The sequence below is a fragment of the Topomyia yanbarensis genome, chromosome 2, assembly GCF_030247195.1.
Source record: "Topomyia yanbarensis strain Yona2022 chromosome 2, ASM3024719v1, whole genome shotgun sequence".
In the NCBI taxonomy this organism is placed as follows: Eukaryota; Metazoa; Arthropoda; class Insecta; order Diptera; family Culicidae; genus Topomyia; species Topomyia yanbarensis.
In genome coordinates, this window is record NC_080671.1 from 210,688,285 (window position 1) to 210,705,662 (window position 17,378).

Consider the following 17,378-nt stretch of genomic DNA (forward strand, 5'->3'; position numbering starts at 1 on the left):
TTCCAAACATTTTTTATAATTAATTCCGAGAAGTCGACTGTTCTAAGATGTTTTATACTGACGGATCAAACCTCGAAGGGTCCACTGGCTTCGGTATCTTCAATCAAAAGTTCACCGCCTCCTACAAACTCAGTGACCCTGCTTCAGTTTACGCCGCAGAACTAGCTGCTATTCAGTATACCCTTGGAGTCATTGAAACATTACCCGCAGGCCATTACTTCATCGTTTCGGATAGCCTCAGTTCCATTGACGCTATTCGCTCGATGAAACATGGAAAGCACTCCTCGTATTTTTTGGGGAAAATACGGGAGCTACTGAGTGATTTATCTGACAACTCTTTCCAGATTACCTTGGTATGGGTCCCTTCTCATTGCTCCATTCCGGGCAATGAGAAGGCAGACTCCTTAGCTAAGGTGGGTGCCTTAGAAGGAGACGTTTACGAAAGACCAATTTGCTTCAGCGAATTTTTCAGTATTACTCATCAGAGAACCCTCGAAAGTTGTCAAACTTCGTGGAGCAGTGGGGAGCTGGGAAGGTGGCTACATTCGATAATCCCTAAGGTATTGACGAAACCTTGGTTCAAGGGGATGGATGTGGGTCGTGACTGCATTCGTGTGATGTCCCGACTCATGGCAAACCATTAGACGCTGGATGCACATCTCCGGCGTATAGGGCTCGTGGATAGTGGTATCTGCGCTTGTGGCGACGGCTATCACGACATCGAGCACATTGTCTGGGCGTGCACCGAGTACAGTTCCGCCAGGTCTCGGCTAACGGATACCCTGCGGGCCCGACGAAGACCAACCAACGTCCCGGTTCGAGATGAGCTGGCAAGCCGCGATGTTCTCTATATGTCCCTTATATACACCTTTGTGAAAACCATCAATATACAAGTCTAACTGCACCTTCTTATTTTCCTTATCATTCTCAGAACCCTCTTCCACCTGTATCAAAGCATCTGTATCGAATGAGCCAAGAAACACGGGTCCTACGGCACGAACATAACACGCTTAACTCGAAATGTAGCCGATCCACATCTGAGCCGTACTACGAAATCGTCTGGAAAAACCCCTGCCATTTTGAGGAGGACCACCCGGCGTCCCAGTACATGATTCCCCTGATGAAGGCCACCCGAGTTTGTAATCCATCCGTTGATCTCACGATGCCTGAAACTGAAATAATTTTCTCTCCCTGCCATCTTTGTCTACCCTCCCTCCCCTGACTCTTATACCCAGAAGTAACACCCCTACCCCCCCCCCCCATATTTTCACGAAGCATTTAGCTCTTCTTGTCTCTTCTAGTTTTAACTATTATATTATATAATCTCGTTGAAAATGCCCAACTCTACCACCCACAAAAATAACTATAATTACGAATCTTTACAAAATTCAATCATGCCCTATAGTTATTCCTACTTTTAAAATAGTCATAAAAAATTGTCCCCCTTAGTTAAACATTATTTGCTCCAATAATCTCACCGATAAAAATGTCAAACCATATTGCCACAAAAACTAAATGACCCCCCTAATCTTACGCAACGTGCCTTATCAAATAAACGTTTTGAATAAAAAAATAACCAAATTCACACGAGAAGAAAGAATTGAAGTCATTGTTGCCAGACAATAACAAAAATAATTTGTTAAAAATGAACGCTTCATCATACAGAAACTTAACTGTAATTGTTTACTGCAGTATACGTTTCAACCATGAATCCCTTATTTGATGTTCCTCAACAACAGACAGCTTTCAAATAATTTCATGGAGATTTAGGGAATTCTTAACAAAATCAGGTGGGAGATGCGTAATATGTAGTAACAAAAATAGCAATATCTAATCACAACAATCTAATCAATATCGCAATCCCATTTATAACATTGGATAAGGTAAGGTACCTATTTTTACCCTATTAGGGAGGGTACCACATTATTTCATTATTTATTAATTTTATTATTTCAGCTTTTTGCTTTGTTATTATGAGCCAATATAGCAACAAAAATGTCTTGAGAATGGTTAAATTCTTCTGTTTAAGCGCAGCAAAAACTCTAATCGAGTATCCCAATTATCACAATACCATTATAGCCAATGCTTTGAGCAAATATTACAGACGCTGCTCTAATCAAAGGCTTCAGATGGTTAGGGTGATAATAGAAACATAGCAAAAATAGGCTTATTACCCTACATGGTCTTTTAAACACGCTTTCAAAGAGGAATCAAGTGTCCCCAAATTAGGGATCGAGTCTCCACTAATCTAAGAATTTTCCATTTTTTTTTGTTGTTTTCCGGAAATGCTCATAGCTCATGTCCAGTGTAATATTTTCATGCATTTTTTATAATTAGCAGTCATCCCTAGAAACTACATAAAACGACAAAAAATATTTAATTTTTTTATCATTTCAAGGAGTTGGATTGAAAAATAAAAAAGGGGATCTCTCCTCAGTCTCCCTTACGGGCTTAATCTTTGTCTTCTGTTAATGAGGGTCGAGCTTAGGCAGAATAACTACGAATCACCCGAGTTCACTAACATGTGTCCTGATTAAGGTAGACGTGTCTATCTTTACCGTGACAACCGACGTTTTTATGTTTCACTTGAGTACTATGGCTCTAAGTTTCATAACTTTCCCTACCCAGTAATATCTAGCTAATTGAATGTCGTTAAAATGTAAAAAAAATAAAAAAAATTTATTCATTCAGTTATATTTTGAAAATTTATGTAAACATTATTCTTTTTGTAGATTTACAAAATTATCTGTAGCAAATTTTTAAATTTCATTAGGTAAGGCGTGTGGTGGATACCAGCCTTACTGCCACATTGTTATACATGATCAGCATGATTGCGAAACAATCCAAAGTTCCACGAACGGACGACAATTGGATAGTTATTTAGAATTGACAGCTGCGACGACCACAAGTTGGTAGAGGTGTGAACATTTGTCGATATTTTAAAATTAGTTTTTTTTTCTTATTACTTTAATTATGACAGTCATAGCCTCGAAAAGTAAACATCCACATCATGAAATAACCCAAACAAATCTTAGCACAACACGTTATCGTTTCAATCTTTATCCCTCAACTTTGTATTGAAAAATATTGACAACCTCAATTAGGTACAGAAAATGTTTCCACCTTTTTATTCTGTATCATGGGCAAAATTTTAACCATCGAACTGTCAAATTTAACTATCGCTCTGTGCAGTGGCGGATCCAGGGGGAGGGTCCTGGGGGTCCGGACCTCTCCCGAAATTTTTCAGGTTGTTGAGAAAAAAAAATAGTTCAAAATTTAAAATAGTTCCTATTTTAATTCATTCTGAACTCAAAATCATTTGAAACCAGATTCGATTACCAAAAATGATTTTAATTAAATGAGGTTATTAGATATTACTTATTGTACAATGAACATTTTGAAATCGAAATTCCGGACCCCATCCGAATTTTTTTTGTGGATCCGCCAATTGATGTCAATTTTAACCATGCTCCAGAGTAGGGTTATTTTGCAAATAACTTCCGAAGTGTCAGATTTTAACTAAAAGTTAAAAATTTCACCAAATGGTTCACAGCCTAAGTTAAATAAAATAATTAATTCATTCTCTACCGACCTGTCGGCAAGTATACACTAAAGCTACACGGTGAAAAATCCTCACGTTGATGGAAAGTGATTTGCAGTTGATTTCGCACTACTTGCCCAACATTTCAATGCGATGTGTCAATCCGTTGGAATAGATCATTTCAGAGCACTACGAAATCAACAGTAAATCACTTCCATTTGAAATGTGTTGCACATTGCTTCTAATAGATCTTGCATTTAACTATATACGTATTCCTTACGGTATATCCCATTATGGATTACCTGCGAACAAATAATTACATAATAACTTAACCACAAGTAAAACATACAATACTCACGTTCTACATTACTTGGGAAATGCAAGTTTTCCATTTTTACTCCTATTTCCGAGCATACGTTTGTAGTCGATTGAAGACTTTAGTGTGTTGACACTTGTTATTAATAATGGAACCACTCAAATTCAATAGATTAGTACAGTGGTGCGAATTCAACGGATATTCATTTCAATTTAAAGATAATTTCTGTTAAATAGCTTTCTAAGACCAGGTCATTCTGATACGAGTTATAAATCCTTAGAAAATCAATGCCAAATCACTTCAATTGTTAGTGATACATGATAAACTGATTCAAGTGCAACATCATTTGAATTAGATGTGACAATTTTTTACCGTGTAGATATCACTCCCGAAGCAGGGACAAAAGAAACCTAACAGTAGGCGTTGGTTGTTTCTTGCTAAGAGCGGAACACTCTTTAACAAATATTATTTTTCTGTGTGTAGATTATTACTATTAGCGTGGTACCCATACAGTAGGTAGAATTATTTAACTAATCGGTTGAAATATTAATCCTTTTCCAGGTGAAAGATATTCAGAATTGATTAGAGAGCTAACAAACTTATTTCTAAGTTTGTGCACTTTTCAGGATTCCTAAGTAAATAGTATCTAAAATCCTATAAACTGTATAAAGGTAACTTGAACATATCAAGAATTAGGTAATTGTGATTAGGGTTGGGAGTACCGGTTTTACCGTTACCGAAAACCGGTAAAACCGTCCAAATATCCTATACCGAAATACCGGTTTTATAAGAATGAAAAACCGGTATTTTCGGTAATTTGGTAGGAAGGACTATTTAACAAAAGGGTTTTATTGTTGCACAGCTTTGACACGCTTTAGAAAGCTTTTCACTTGCTAGTGTTTTCAAATTAGGTGCCATGCACAGTAAGTTTGCCTGTTTTAGAACTTTTTAATAATAATATAAGCAGGGGAATAGTGCTTATGTAAGCAGCGATAACAACCCGAAAAAAAATCCCACATGTCAAATAAAACTTATCAAAATATGGAGGAACAAGAAAATCTGCAAGACAAAATCCATCAACTCCATATTCCCATACTCCATTTTGTATTCAATTTCTTCACACTACTAGCAAATCTATAACGCATAGACCTATCATAGAACTCTGACAATAGATTCTGCAGTTTTCATCAGCAATACTGCCTCAGGGTACGCTGAAATAAAATTAAAAGAAGATTGTTACAAAGCACTGGTTTTCAAGACAAGGCGGAATTTATGCGGTTTCATAAATTGAGTATGAGTGTTCGAATGACACTTTTGGATACCAGTGACAAATTTGACCTTGATCAACCTGTCCTATAGCGTTTTCGTTTTCAATAGGCTGAAACCCGTTCCGTTCCAATTTATGTTAAACATCACCTTTACGTCCGAGCATTTGGGTAACCAGAAAACAATAACTTCAGGTCTGATTTTCTATGTATTTGTTTTTCAAATCTCGGAACGCTTACTGTATCTAGCTAACCAAAGTGCTTTTTTGACTAATAAGCGACGACACTTTGCATACTATGATACACAAACCAGATGCTAAATCACATCCTATTTTTTATTTTGATTATAGAGGTTTTAATCTTAGGGTCATCTGGCTCTCTTTTTGAGTTAGAAAAATTTCTAACCCTTTTTGCGGGATTGAGAATCGTACCCAGGTGAGCTGCGCATAAGGCCCTTAATGTGGACTTTAAAAAAGATCATAATACCATAAGAGTAATCAAATCAACATTCATAAAGCTTATTCGATATAGGAGTACTGTAAGAGCCAATCATGTTCTCTGTTAAATGATCAAATACCCAATTGGTTTTGTACGTTGAGCGATTATTTTGTTAACACAGTTTGTAATTTTTTTTAAATACCGGTTTTTACCGGTTTTACCGGTTTTTTCATTTTCATTACCGAAAATACCGGTTTTTTTAAATCCTCCGGTTTTCCCAACCCTAATTGTGATCAAATCTCAGGAATAAACTGAATATGGCTTAGCACTAGAGCACTCTAGTTGAAGTGCGACCAAGACGCGTTTGACGTATCCAAACGAGCAGAAATCTTACGTATTTCTATTGTGAATACGTCAAATTTCATGTTCGTTTGGATACGTCATGGCCTCTTGGTCACACTCTAACTAGAGTGCTCTACTTAGCACCAGTTAGTAATTTTTACCCACTTTATGGGTACTACGATAGTACACAATCATCACAAAAAAAAAAAAAAAATATATATATATATATATATATATATATATATATATATATATATATATATATATATATATATACATACATATATATATATATATATATATATATATATATATATATATATATATATATATATATATATATATATATATATATATATATATATATATATATATATATATATATATATATACATACATATATATATATATATATATATATATATATATATATATATATATATATATATATATATATATATATATATATATATATATATATATATATATATATATATATATATATATATATATATATATATATATATATATATATATATATTCTACATTCATTAAAACGTGCCGGTTTAGGCTGCTACAAATATTTCAGAATCTAAAACTTCCGTTAGAGGTTTTAATTCTCTGTGTTTATGGTACATTATAGTAACTATGCGAGGAAAATCAGCACTAACCTACACATATGATAGAAAATTATGTTTTTGCCTTTCTCATATAGAAAGGTTATGCAATCACTCTGAAAAACGTCAACCTAATCCCGGCCCGGAGGGCCGAGTGTCATATCCCATTCGACTCAGTTCGTCGAGATCGGAAAAAGTCTGTATGTGTGTGTGTATGTGTGTATGTATGTGTGTATGTATGTGTGTATGTATGTGTGTATGTGTGTGTGTATGTATGTGCGTATGTGTCAAATAATGTCACTCATTTTTCTCAGAGATGGCTAGACCGATTTGCCCAAACTTAGTCTCAAATGAAAGGTGCAACCTTCCCATCGGCTGCTATTGAATTTGAGATCGATCGGAATTCTGGTTCCGGAATTACGGGTTTCAGAGTGCGGCCACACAGAAATTTCTCATATAAACTATAGGAAAAATTAAAAATAGAATTTTTATTTTTGATGCTAAATGTGTTCAAGGTGCATGAAACGTCGAGATTTGATGCAAACACGAAAAAAGATTTGACGACGATTCACTTTTTTGGATTTTGGCACATTTTTGCCTTTCTCATATAGAAAGGTTATGCAATCACTCTGAAAAACGTCAACCTAATCCCGGCCCGGAGGGCCGAGTGTCATATCCCATTCGACTCAGTTCGTCGAGATCGGAAAAAGTCTGTATGCGTGTGTATGTGTGTATGTATGTGTGTATGTATGTGTGTATGTATGTGTGTATGTGTGTGTATGTGTGTGTATGTATGTGCGTATGTGTCCAATAATGTCACTCATTTTTCTCAGAGATGGCTGGACCGATTTGCCCAAACTTAGTCTCAAATGAAAGGTGCAACCTTCCCATCGGCTGCTATTGAATTTTGGATCGATCGGAATTCTGGTTCCGGAATTACGGGTTTCAGAGTGCGGCCACACAGAAATTTCTCATATAAACTATAGGAAAAATTAAAAATAGATTTTTTATTTTTGATGCTAAATGTGTTCAAGGTGCATGAAACGTCGAGATTTGATGCAAACTCGAAAAAAAATTTGACGACGATTCACTTTTTTGGATTTTGGCACATTTTTGCCTTTCTCATATAGAAAGGTTATGCAATCACTCTGAAAAACGTCAACCTAATCCCGGCCCGGAGGGCCGAGTGTCATATCCCATTCGACTCAGTTCGTCGAGATCGGAAAAAGTCTGTATGTGTGTGTGTATGTATGTGTGTGTGTATGTATGTACGTATGTGTCAAATAATGTCACTCATTTTTCTCAGAGATGGCTGGACCGATTTGCCCAAACTTAGTCTCAAATGAAAGGTGCTACCTTCCCATCGGCTGCTATTGAATTTTGGATCGATCCGAATTCTGGTTCCGGAATTACGGGTTTCAGAGTGCGGCCACACAGAAATTTCTCATATAAACTATAGGAAAAATTAAAAATAGAATTTTTATTTTTGATGCTAAATGTGTTCAAGGTGCATGAAACGTCGAGATTTGATGTAAACTCGAAAAAAAATTTGACGACGATTCACTTTTTTGGATTTTGGCACATTTTTGCCTTTCTCATATAGAAAGGTTATGCAATCACTCTGAAAAACGTCAACCAGGGATGGGAAAAATACATTCGAAATTCATTCATCTTCTGATACATTTCATGCTACCAACCGTTGTGTTTGTCTCACGAAGTAAACGCCAGGAAGTATACACTGAGCTTGTCGCAAAGCTCATTAGCGATAGCAGCTGTGCGGCACTCAATTGACTCCTGTTGGTTCTAAGTCGGAGAGCCTCTCATTCTCTCAATATTTTCTAAGAATGATGTTTGGATGTGAGTGAATCAGATTGGAATATTAGTGTTTTGGTTTGCGAGCCACTCGATGAGTCTAATCTTGATTCAATCATCATATCCAATCATTGAATCGTTCAATCGGTTCTCTATCCTTTGTATAGCTAATATATGGGTAGAAGTGCAAAGGTAAAATAGCTCAAGATGCAGGATTTTTAATTTTTACATACGCAAGCTTATCGTTTAACGGCTAGCGTGACCTACAAGTTACTGACTTTATTTCTAGAGAAAATTTTCAATAGGACGTAAGTAACAATGAGAGATTCTCTTTGGGGTCTTTCTCTTCTGTTCATTACTCGGCCATTTCAACGTTTACTACTCTACTCTTTGCATAATATTCTAGTAAAAACCGTCGGCTTTCGATATGTACTGGAAAATTAGTGCAAAGTGTTGTAATGACGTCGTAATAAACGAAAGAGAAAGTAAACAAAGAGAGGCTCTCAATGTTACTTACGTTCTATTGAAAATTTTCTCTAGATTTCTTCTGTAGCATGTTGAAGTACTTTTTACTATTTCAGTAGGGGAACCGGGGGCAAGTCCGACACCCTAAGCGCAATCATTTTTCTAAAATACCACGAAGCTCCAAAAATTGTATATTCTATGCATAATCCTTGTTTAGATGGTTCTTAACAAGATATATTTTTTTCAGTGTTTCAAAAAATTGAATTCATTAAAAATTATTGGTTGCCAAAAGGTGAAAAATAACATTTTAAAAACGCTGCGGCTAAGACCGACACCCCGAAGTGGCAAGAGCGATGATACCCTTGTTAGCTTTCTTTTTGTCCAATTTTTTCATTAAAAATGTGTTGTGTATGTGTGATAAAGTGTAATTATGTGTATATGAGTATGCGTAGCAAGAGGAAAAGCATATTTTATTGATTTTTCAGAACTCTGTTGATCAACAATCAGGCAGAATAGATTAGAATGTGCGGCAAAATACTGGTAATTTTCAAAGCTTTTGTGCTGTTAAAACCTTAAAATGTTTCAACTAAAAATAACATCCAAGTGCGCATCAACTTTGCTTTCGCATATTTTGTGATGTTGGATGAATCTATATGGCATATAATATATGCACATATTATGTGTCTCGAAATACTCCAAATAATCGTACTAATGATATCCTGTTATTATTGTATGATTTAAAATTTGATATCTGGCAAAAGTTATGGGGTGTCGGGCTTACCCACGGTGTCGGACTTGCCCCCGATTCCCCTATTCATTAATCTGTCTATCTTTTGTGCAGTTAAAATATTATCGTTACAGTTGAAAACTGGAAAATTCTATCAGCGACAATTTTTTTCTCTTTTGGTCAATGCTAATTCACGACGTCGGGAGTAGTGTGTTCCATTGCTAAAAACAAAAGAAAATACGATTGTGTCTGGTTGGATTTTCCAGTTTTCAACTACAATCACAATATTAAACAATGGCTTGGATATCATGACGTACATGATATTCAAGGTTATAAAGTTCAAAAATAGTGTACGAGGTGTTATAACGACCAAAGGGTAAATTTGAAAAAAAAAATGCATCAAAACATCTAAAATGATCTAAACGGAACATATCTGTAAATACTATTAAATCCTAGTCAGACCAGCCACAATCAGTTTTAAATGAAGCAATGAGCCGCGATCGGTTGTTTTATTTGATTCGAAATTCTGACAGAAACCTCAAGCCAGCTTAAATTCTGAATGTGCTTTACTGGAATGAAACCAGCTTCTTCGATAACTACCGATCGAGCCAACCCCATATAGTTTAAAAACTCTTTAATCGCGTATAAACACCCTTAATTGCTAAATTGGACAATATCTTTTGACATACTGATTTTTATTGGATTCTGAGATGATTATGACTTTCATTGGTTTAGTTTTCGATAAAATACACTAAAAAAATCAGTTTGGACAAGGAAAAGTTTGTTTCAAATACCTTTTTTTCTTGAAAGTGCCCAACTAATGACTAATTTTGCGTAAATAACTTCTACAACATTTTTTTGTAGGATTTATCATCTTAGACAATAGCCATTTGAAAAAAAATGGTTAAAAAAGTTTGACCCTCTCAAAAGCTTGTCTAGATCATTTTTGGAAAAACAAAGTATGCAAAGTGGCTTTTTGTGACAAATTTCTCATGTACAGAAAGTTTCATTAAAATCCGAGAGGGTACTGCCAACATTTGTTCGAGTTGGCGCAAAATTCGTCATATTATAAATGGATATGTCATAAAAGATGGATGATTTTGTGAAAAAAAATTTAGGCGTAAAGTAGCCCCTTGTGGGGGTGACTTTACGCCAATTTTAGCTCTTTAGATTTCACGTTCAATCTTGATTTTCCAAAAGTTCATTTCAATGACTTTGGAGGTACTTGTGCCATATGTAAAACATCGAACAGTTTCAAATTTGAAGTTGCGTGATCGTAGTTCTTGAGTGTAATGTACAAAACGTTCTATTTTTGGCGTAAAGTAATCACCGATGACGGTATTTCAAAACCCACTCGTCCAACTCGTTCCAAAAACAAAGATAATTACAAAAATATTGATATCCGTCATTATCCCGACGAACTAGTTATGAAAAAAAGTTCAACAGACGTATTTTTGGAGTCAATACGTTTTTATGTACAACGTATCCAACACTTAAATTTATTTAGCGCAGCTCTGTCTACAAATCAATATAATCTTAACAATAGCAAAACAAACTTTAATTTCGTTTTTACTCTTAATTTACTATAATAAACAGCTGTGCGATTGCTACTACGAAGGGTGAGGAAATTACGCTCCGTAGCGGTATAATGAATTTGTTTATATAAACATCGCGTTAGCCTTTTAAAAGAATTAATTTTAAATTTAACAATTTCTATCGCTTTCCGAATGCGACGATACTATCTCAAATCATTCCCAAAAGCGACGTCGAGTTCTTGCCTATGAAGCAATGATTATTATAGAAATCATATGTCACAGGCACAGTATTCAAACTGTGCTATATTTTCATGTAATTTCCCGGCTTATAATCACCAAAAGGCTTCCGAGCCGAACAAGAAGTTTAAAGAAAAATCTAATTCCTACAGCTCTGCGTAAACGATATATACAGCGCCTCATACTTATTATTGGAATTACATACAAGGAACCCTCTGAATGCGTCAACAAATGCATTCGACGAGTAAGCGAATTTTGATTCATCCAGAATTGAAGTCCTGCCTGTTTGCTGACGTTCGATTCGCTTCAAGCATTTTTTTAACCACTCACTTACATAGTGCGTTCGCTGACCGTTCGGAGTGCACAAACATGGTGGTGGAGAGAGGATTCATCGCATTCTCTCATGGTTCGTTGCTCCATGCTCACTATGATGATTGTGTGCGGCTGAACTAAGGATGAATGGCTATCAGATGCAATCAATCGAATGAGTGAATTTTCCCATGCCTGACGTCAACCTAATCCCGGCCAAATTTTTTTTTCGACTCGCATAAGGTTTCTGGATTTTAATAGAGGCATAGTTGATGGTTTACGGAGAAGGGTTACACCCCCCCCCCCCTCTACTGTTCACTCCCTTTCTTTAAAAATCTCTGTAAATCACCCCTCAGACCACCACCCCATCCAGCCCTCATACCCCTCCCTTTCAACCCCATCATCTATAAACCACCACTATATCACAAAGCATACCAATTTAAGCTGGGGAGTCGTTCGTTCATGGGACTTTCGCCCTCCTCACATACCCACCCCCGCATGACAAAATGAGTTAGTAAGCAGATAACATTGAACTAATGCTGATTAGGCTAATGGAGTATGATATTTTTTGTTTCAAGTGTTTCACCGTCGACACGTAGCTCATCAAGTTCGTGGCTGGCATGCCATTGTGTATAAGTGCAAAGTGTACTAAGAATGTAATGGACATTTCCACAATTATGTTGAACATAAAAAGCCTCCGTGCCATAGTTTAGAGAAATGAGAAAGGCACAATTGCACCGCTAGGTGGATTAAAACAGGTTTTTTTTTCATTTGAGAGCTTAACACTTTTTACTTGATTTCTTGCTGAGTAAACTAGATGCATTATTTATGGATATTGGACAGTAATGAGTGATATATAATTTAAAGGTAAGTAATATGCAGTGTTTAGTTCATCATTGAGAGTGACACATACCATCAAATCTCAACCAAATTAATGTAATTAGTAATTGTAATTTGATTGTCTTGGCATGTATCGAGCTGAAAAAGTATGTAACGATTAGATTTATGGTTTGTAAGTTAGTTTTGAAATCTGTTCTGCTTCTTTTTCTATTTGACAAGTAGGTTTAAAAACAAATTCCTTTTCGTCGAAAGCAAATACCTTGCTTTTAAATAACCAAATCCTAGATAATCTAGGGATGAACAGTCGGTGACGCCAACATCATATATGCGATTACATTTCCTACTAAAATATGTTTAAAATGATCGCTAATGTTGCTAAAGAATTGGTTTTGAGTGTTGTGTCTGTTAGTCTTTTTTTTTTTTTTTTTAACAATGGAGAAGACCTTTATGTCCTAACCCAGTACACGTGCTATTGGTAGGGTCCAATCTACCGCACGGGGTGCACTGGGGGCGTGTCGGACTCGAATGGTGACCAGCCATTAATACCGACTAAACTCCATTGGGCTCCGCCATCCATCCCCAGGAACTACCTTTCGGCATTACTTCTGGGGGGATGGCCGTACTTAGCGTACGCTCTCACTCGTGCCTTACATTATCGCACACTCGCTCCCATCTTGGCATGGGTAGACCATACCTTCGTCTATCATCCGCCAATTCACTCACTCTAACTCCTCGCCTGCTGCTCGGCGCTCCATGCTCTCTGCAGCCGGCAGGCAATCTGAGTGGTGGCAGTCGAAACTGCGTTCCACTTCTCTACCGCTTGGCACATCCCCTGAACAAGGGTATCAGGGGTTGTGTCCAAGCCGCAGACGCCTAGCATAGCGCCTCTTTCGACGTCGAAGCGGGGACATACGAATAGTACGTGCTCCGCAGTTTCGTCGACACCTGGGCAGTCTGGGCAGACTGGGGCCTCAGCGTGCCCAAACCTGTGGAGGTACTGTCGGAAACAGCCATGGCCTGACAGGAATTGTGTCAGATGGAAGTGAACTTCCCCATGGGGTCTTCCCACCCAGCTAGATATGTTGGGTATCAGCCGGTGGGTCCACCTACCTCTCGACGAGTTGTCCCATTCGCGTTGCCATCTGGCGACCGAGGTCACCCTGGCACGCTCACGGACTCCCCTATTGCCACGCAATTCGAAACAATCTTCGTCTTCCCGGATGACCAGCCCGACTGGCATCATACCCGCTATCACGCAGGATGCATCATGTGATACCGTGCGGTAGGCAGATATCACTCTGAGACACATCAAGCGATAGGTGCTCTCCAATTTGCGACGGTAACTGGTTACTCCCAGTGCCCTCGCCCAGGACGGTCCACCGTACCTAAGAATAGATACGGCGACACCGGCCAGTAGCCTGCGTCTACTGGCGCACACCTTGGAGCTGTTGGACATCATCCTCGATAATGCCGCAACAGCCACCGAAGCCTTCTTGCACGCATAGTCGACATGACTGCCGAAGGTCAGCTTGTCGTCTATGATGGCCCCAAGAATCTTCAGACTCCGCTTAGAAGTTATCTCAACTTCTCCCGCTTGGATAACTGCTTGTTGTGCCGACTTGCGGTTATTGACAACAACCACCTCCGTCTTGTGATGGGCGAGCTCTAGGCCTCTCGCGCTCATCCATTCCGCTACTATGCTTATCGCGTGTGTCGCCGTTAGTTCTACCTCTGAGATTGACTCCCCGTAGACCGCCAGGGTGACATCGTCGGCGAAACCGACGATTTTCACACCCGGAGGGAACTTTAGTCTCAGAACCCCGTCATACATAAGGTTCCATAGTACCGGGCCCAGGATTGAACCTTGCGGAACTCCTGCGGTAATAAGAACACTTTGCTGACCGGCATCGGTCTCGTATAATAGTACACGGTTCTGGAAGTAGCTTTCCAAGATCCGGTACAGGCCCACCGGCAGGCCAAGCCGGTGTAACGAGAGCGCGATGGCATCCCAGCTTGCGCTGTTGAATGCGTTCTTCACGTCAAGTGTCACTAACGCGCAATATCGAATGCCCCGCCTCTTCCGTTGGATCGCTATCTCGGCAGTCCTTACCACTGAGTTGATAGCGTCCACCGTGGACTTTCCCTTTCGAAAACCGAACTGATTACTTGACAGGCCGTCCATACCTTCTGCGTATGGAGTTAGCCTGTTGAGGATAATCCTCTCAAGCAATTTGCCCGTCGTGTCAATCAGACAGATTGGTCTGTACGCCGATGGGTCGCCAGGTGGCTTCCCGGCCTTCGGCAACAGTACCAGCTTCTGCCTTTTCCATCTATCCGGAAAACGGCACTCGTCAAGGCATCTCTGCATAGCCAACCTGAACATGTTCGGGTTCGCCATGATTGCTGACTTGAGAGCGCTGTTTGGAACTCCATCAGGCCCTGGAGCTTTATTCACCGCTAGAGAATCAGCAACTGCAAGTAGCTCTTCGTTCGTCACCGGGGCCACCATGTCGTCCGTACCCGCCGTGCCTTGCGGCGCTGGGGGCCAGGGACTTATGGTTCGGGACGGGAAGAGTACTTCAATAATTCTCGCCAACCGTTCTGGCGACCGTTCAGGAGGTGAGGAGCCCCCTTTGGTCTTTGCCATCACGATCCTGTAGGCATCGCCCCACGGATTCACGTTGGCCTCCTCGCACAATTTGTCAAAACACGCTCTCTTACTGCGCTTGATGGCCTTGTTAAGGGCCGATTTCGCAGCACGAAACACTTCACGTCGTTCCACTCTACCCTCCTCAGTGCGGGCTCGCTGCATCCTACGTCTAGCTTGTAGGCAAGCTGACCGTAGGGCTGCGATCTCAGCACTCCACCAATATACCGAGCGTCTGCCATTTCTTGGCAGGGTCTTCCTCGGCATAGTGGCGTCGCACGCGCGTGATAGAACAGCTACCAGCGCATCCCCGCTTAGACTGTCGGTGTTGGCCTCCAGTCCCAGGGCCGCGGTGAAAACTTCGCTGTCGAAGTGATTGGTCTTCCACCCGCGTACCTGACAGGGATTTCCCGCCCTAGAATGCTGCACACCAAAGTTGATCCTGAAGCGTATTGCTAGGTGATCACTATGGGTGTAGCCTTCGTCTACCCTCCAGTCCATGTCTGGGACCAAACTTGGACTGGCAAACGTTACGTCAATCCACGACTCGACCCCATTCCTACGGAATGTGCTAGCGGAACCATCATTGACTAGCACTGCGTCGAGTTTCGCAAGCGCCTCCAGAAGCGCTTGGCCCCTACCATTTGTATAGCGGCTGCCCCACTCCACCGCCCAAGCGTTGAAGTCACCCGCTATGACAAACGGCTTTCGTCCCACCATGTCAGACGAGAGCCTATCGATCATCTGGTTGAACTGTTCTATTGGCCACATAGGAGGGGCATAGCAGCTACAATAGAACACACCATTGATCTTGGCAATCGCGACACCCTCCGCAGAGGACTGTACTACCTCCTGGACCGGGAACCGACCCGTTGCACAGATTGCCGCCATTCCAGACCCGTCCGCCACCCAGTTGCCGTTGTCGGCAGGGACGTTGTACGGGTCGGATAGAAGGGCGACATCTGTCCCCGACTCCAATACCGACTGCCACAGTAACTGCTGAGCAGGTGCGCAGTGGTTAAGATTCAGCTGTGTGACGATTGCCATTGCTTCCTCTTTCCCGCCTCCCCGAAGGGACAAGCAGGTCCGCCCATAACATGGTTGCGGCCCTGCTTCTTGCTAGCGCAGATGAGACACTTGGGTGCCCTCTCGCATTTCAGCGCCTTGTGTCCCTCCTCGCCGCAGCGACGACACAACTTGCTCCTGTCTGGGCCCTTACAGTCGTATGACTTGTGGCCTGGCTCCAGACATTTAAAACATCGGTCCACTGAAGGCGGCTGGGGTATGCTAACTGGGCATACTGACCATCCGATCTTCAACTTCCCTTTGTCGGTTACTTTCTTGGCTTCCGCGGCCGGTAACTTGAAGTAAGCTACCTGCGTGCCAAGCAACCGCTCCCTGATACGTACAGAGTTCTGATCGATCTCGACGCCGCACTGCTGCTTAACGGCCGAGACGACGTCCTCTGCGTTTGTGATCTCGTCCAGTTGCTTACACTGGAGAGTCACTTCCGCTCCCAACGACCTCACCTGAGCGCCGTTTCCCAAGACCTCTTGGGCCAACCTCCTATACGTTGCTCCATTGGATTGTGATCCACGCTTCAGCACCAAGATCATTTCGCCATCTTTGGTGCGTCTGACGCTTCGCACATCAGTGTCTGTTAGTCTAGGCCTATATGTCAGTAATTGTGCTGCCACTCAAACTGCGGCGGTGGCATTTGAAAGTAAGTACAATTGACCATTGTATGAAACGCCTTAACCTCACAAATTTGACAAGTGCTGGTCCCTTTGTTTACAGTTTGGACTTAACAAATTTGAATTCCATTGAAATAAGCTTAGTGCTAATAATTAATTACCAAGAAATTTAACCGCAAACTACTTACCAATTCAGAGAACACTAGAAGTAATTGATAAACAAATAATTAGTTCACTTATTAGATCTTTCATATACATATTCGCACAGTAGGGAATAGCACAATTTAATTGTAAGGCGCTCTAGAGAACATTTATACTTCTAAAAACATGATTCCCAATATATTTTAAATGCTTCATTTTGAGAATACGAATAATCTCCAAGTTCAAAATGTAATCAACAGGACCACCACCTGTCACATTTAATGCATGACGTCACTGTGCAGTGACCAATTGCGATCGGCTCGAACAACTTGTTAATGGTCAACGGCAGCAGGCCGGTGGTTTATTGCGGAATGGCACTCCTCTTGTCGTTTGGAAGACGTCGTCAGCAGTTGTTGGATCTGGGCTCATGCTTCCAGAGTAAAGAGCATCTT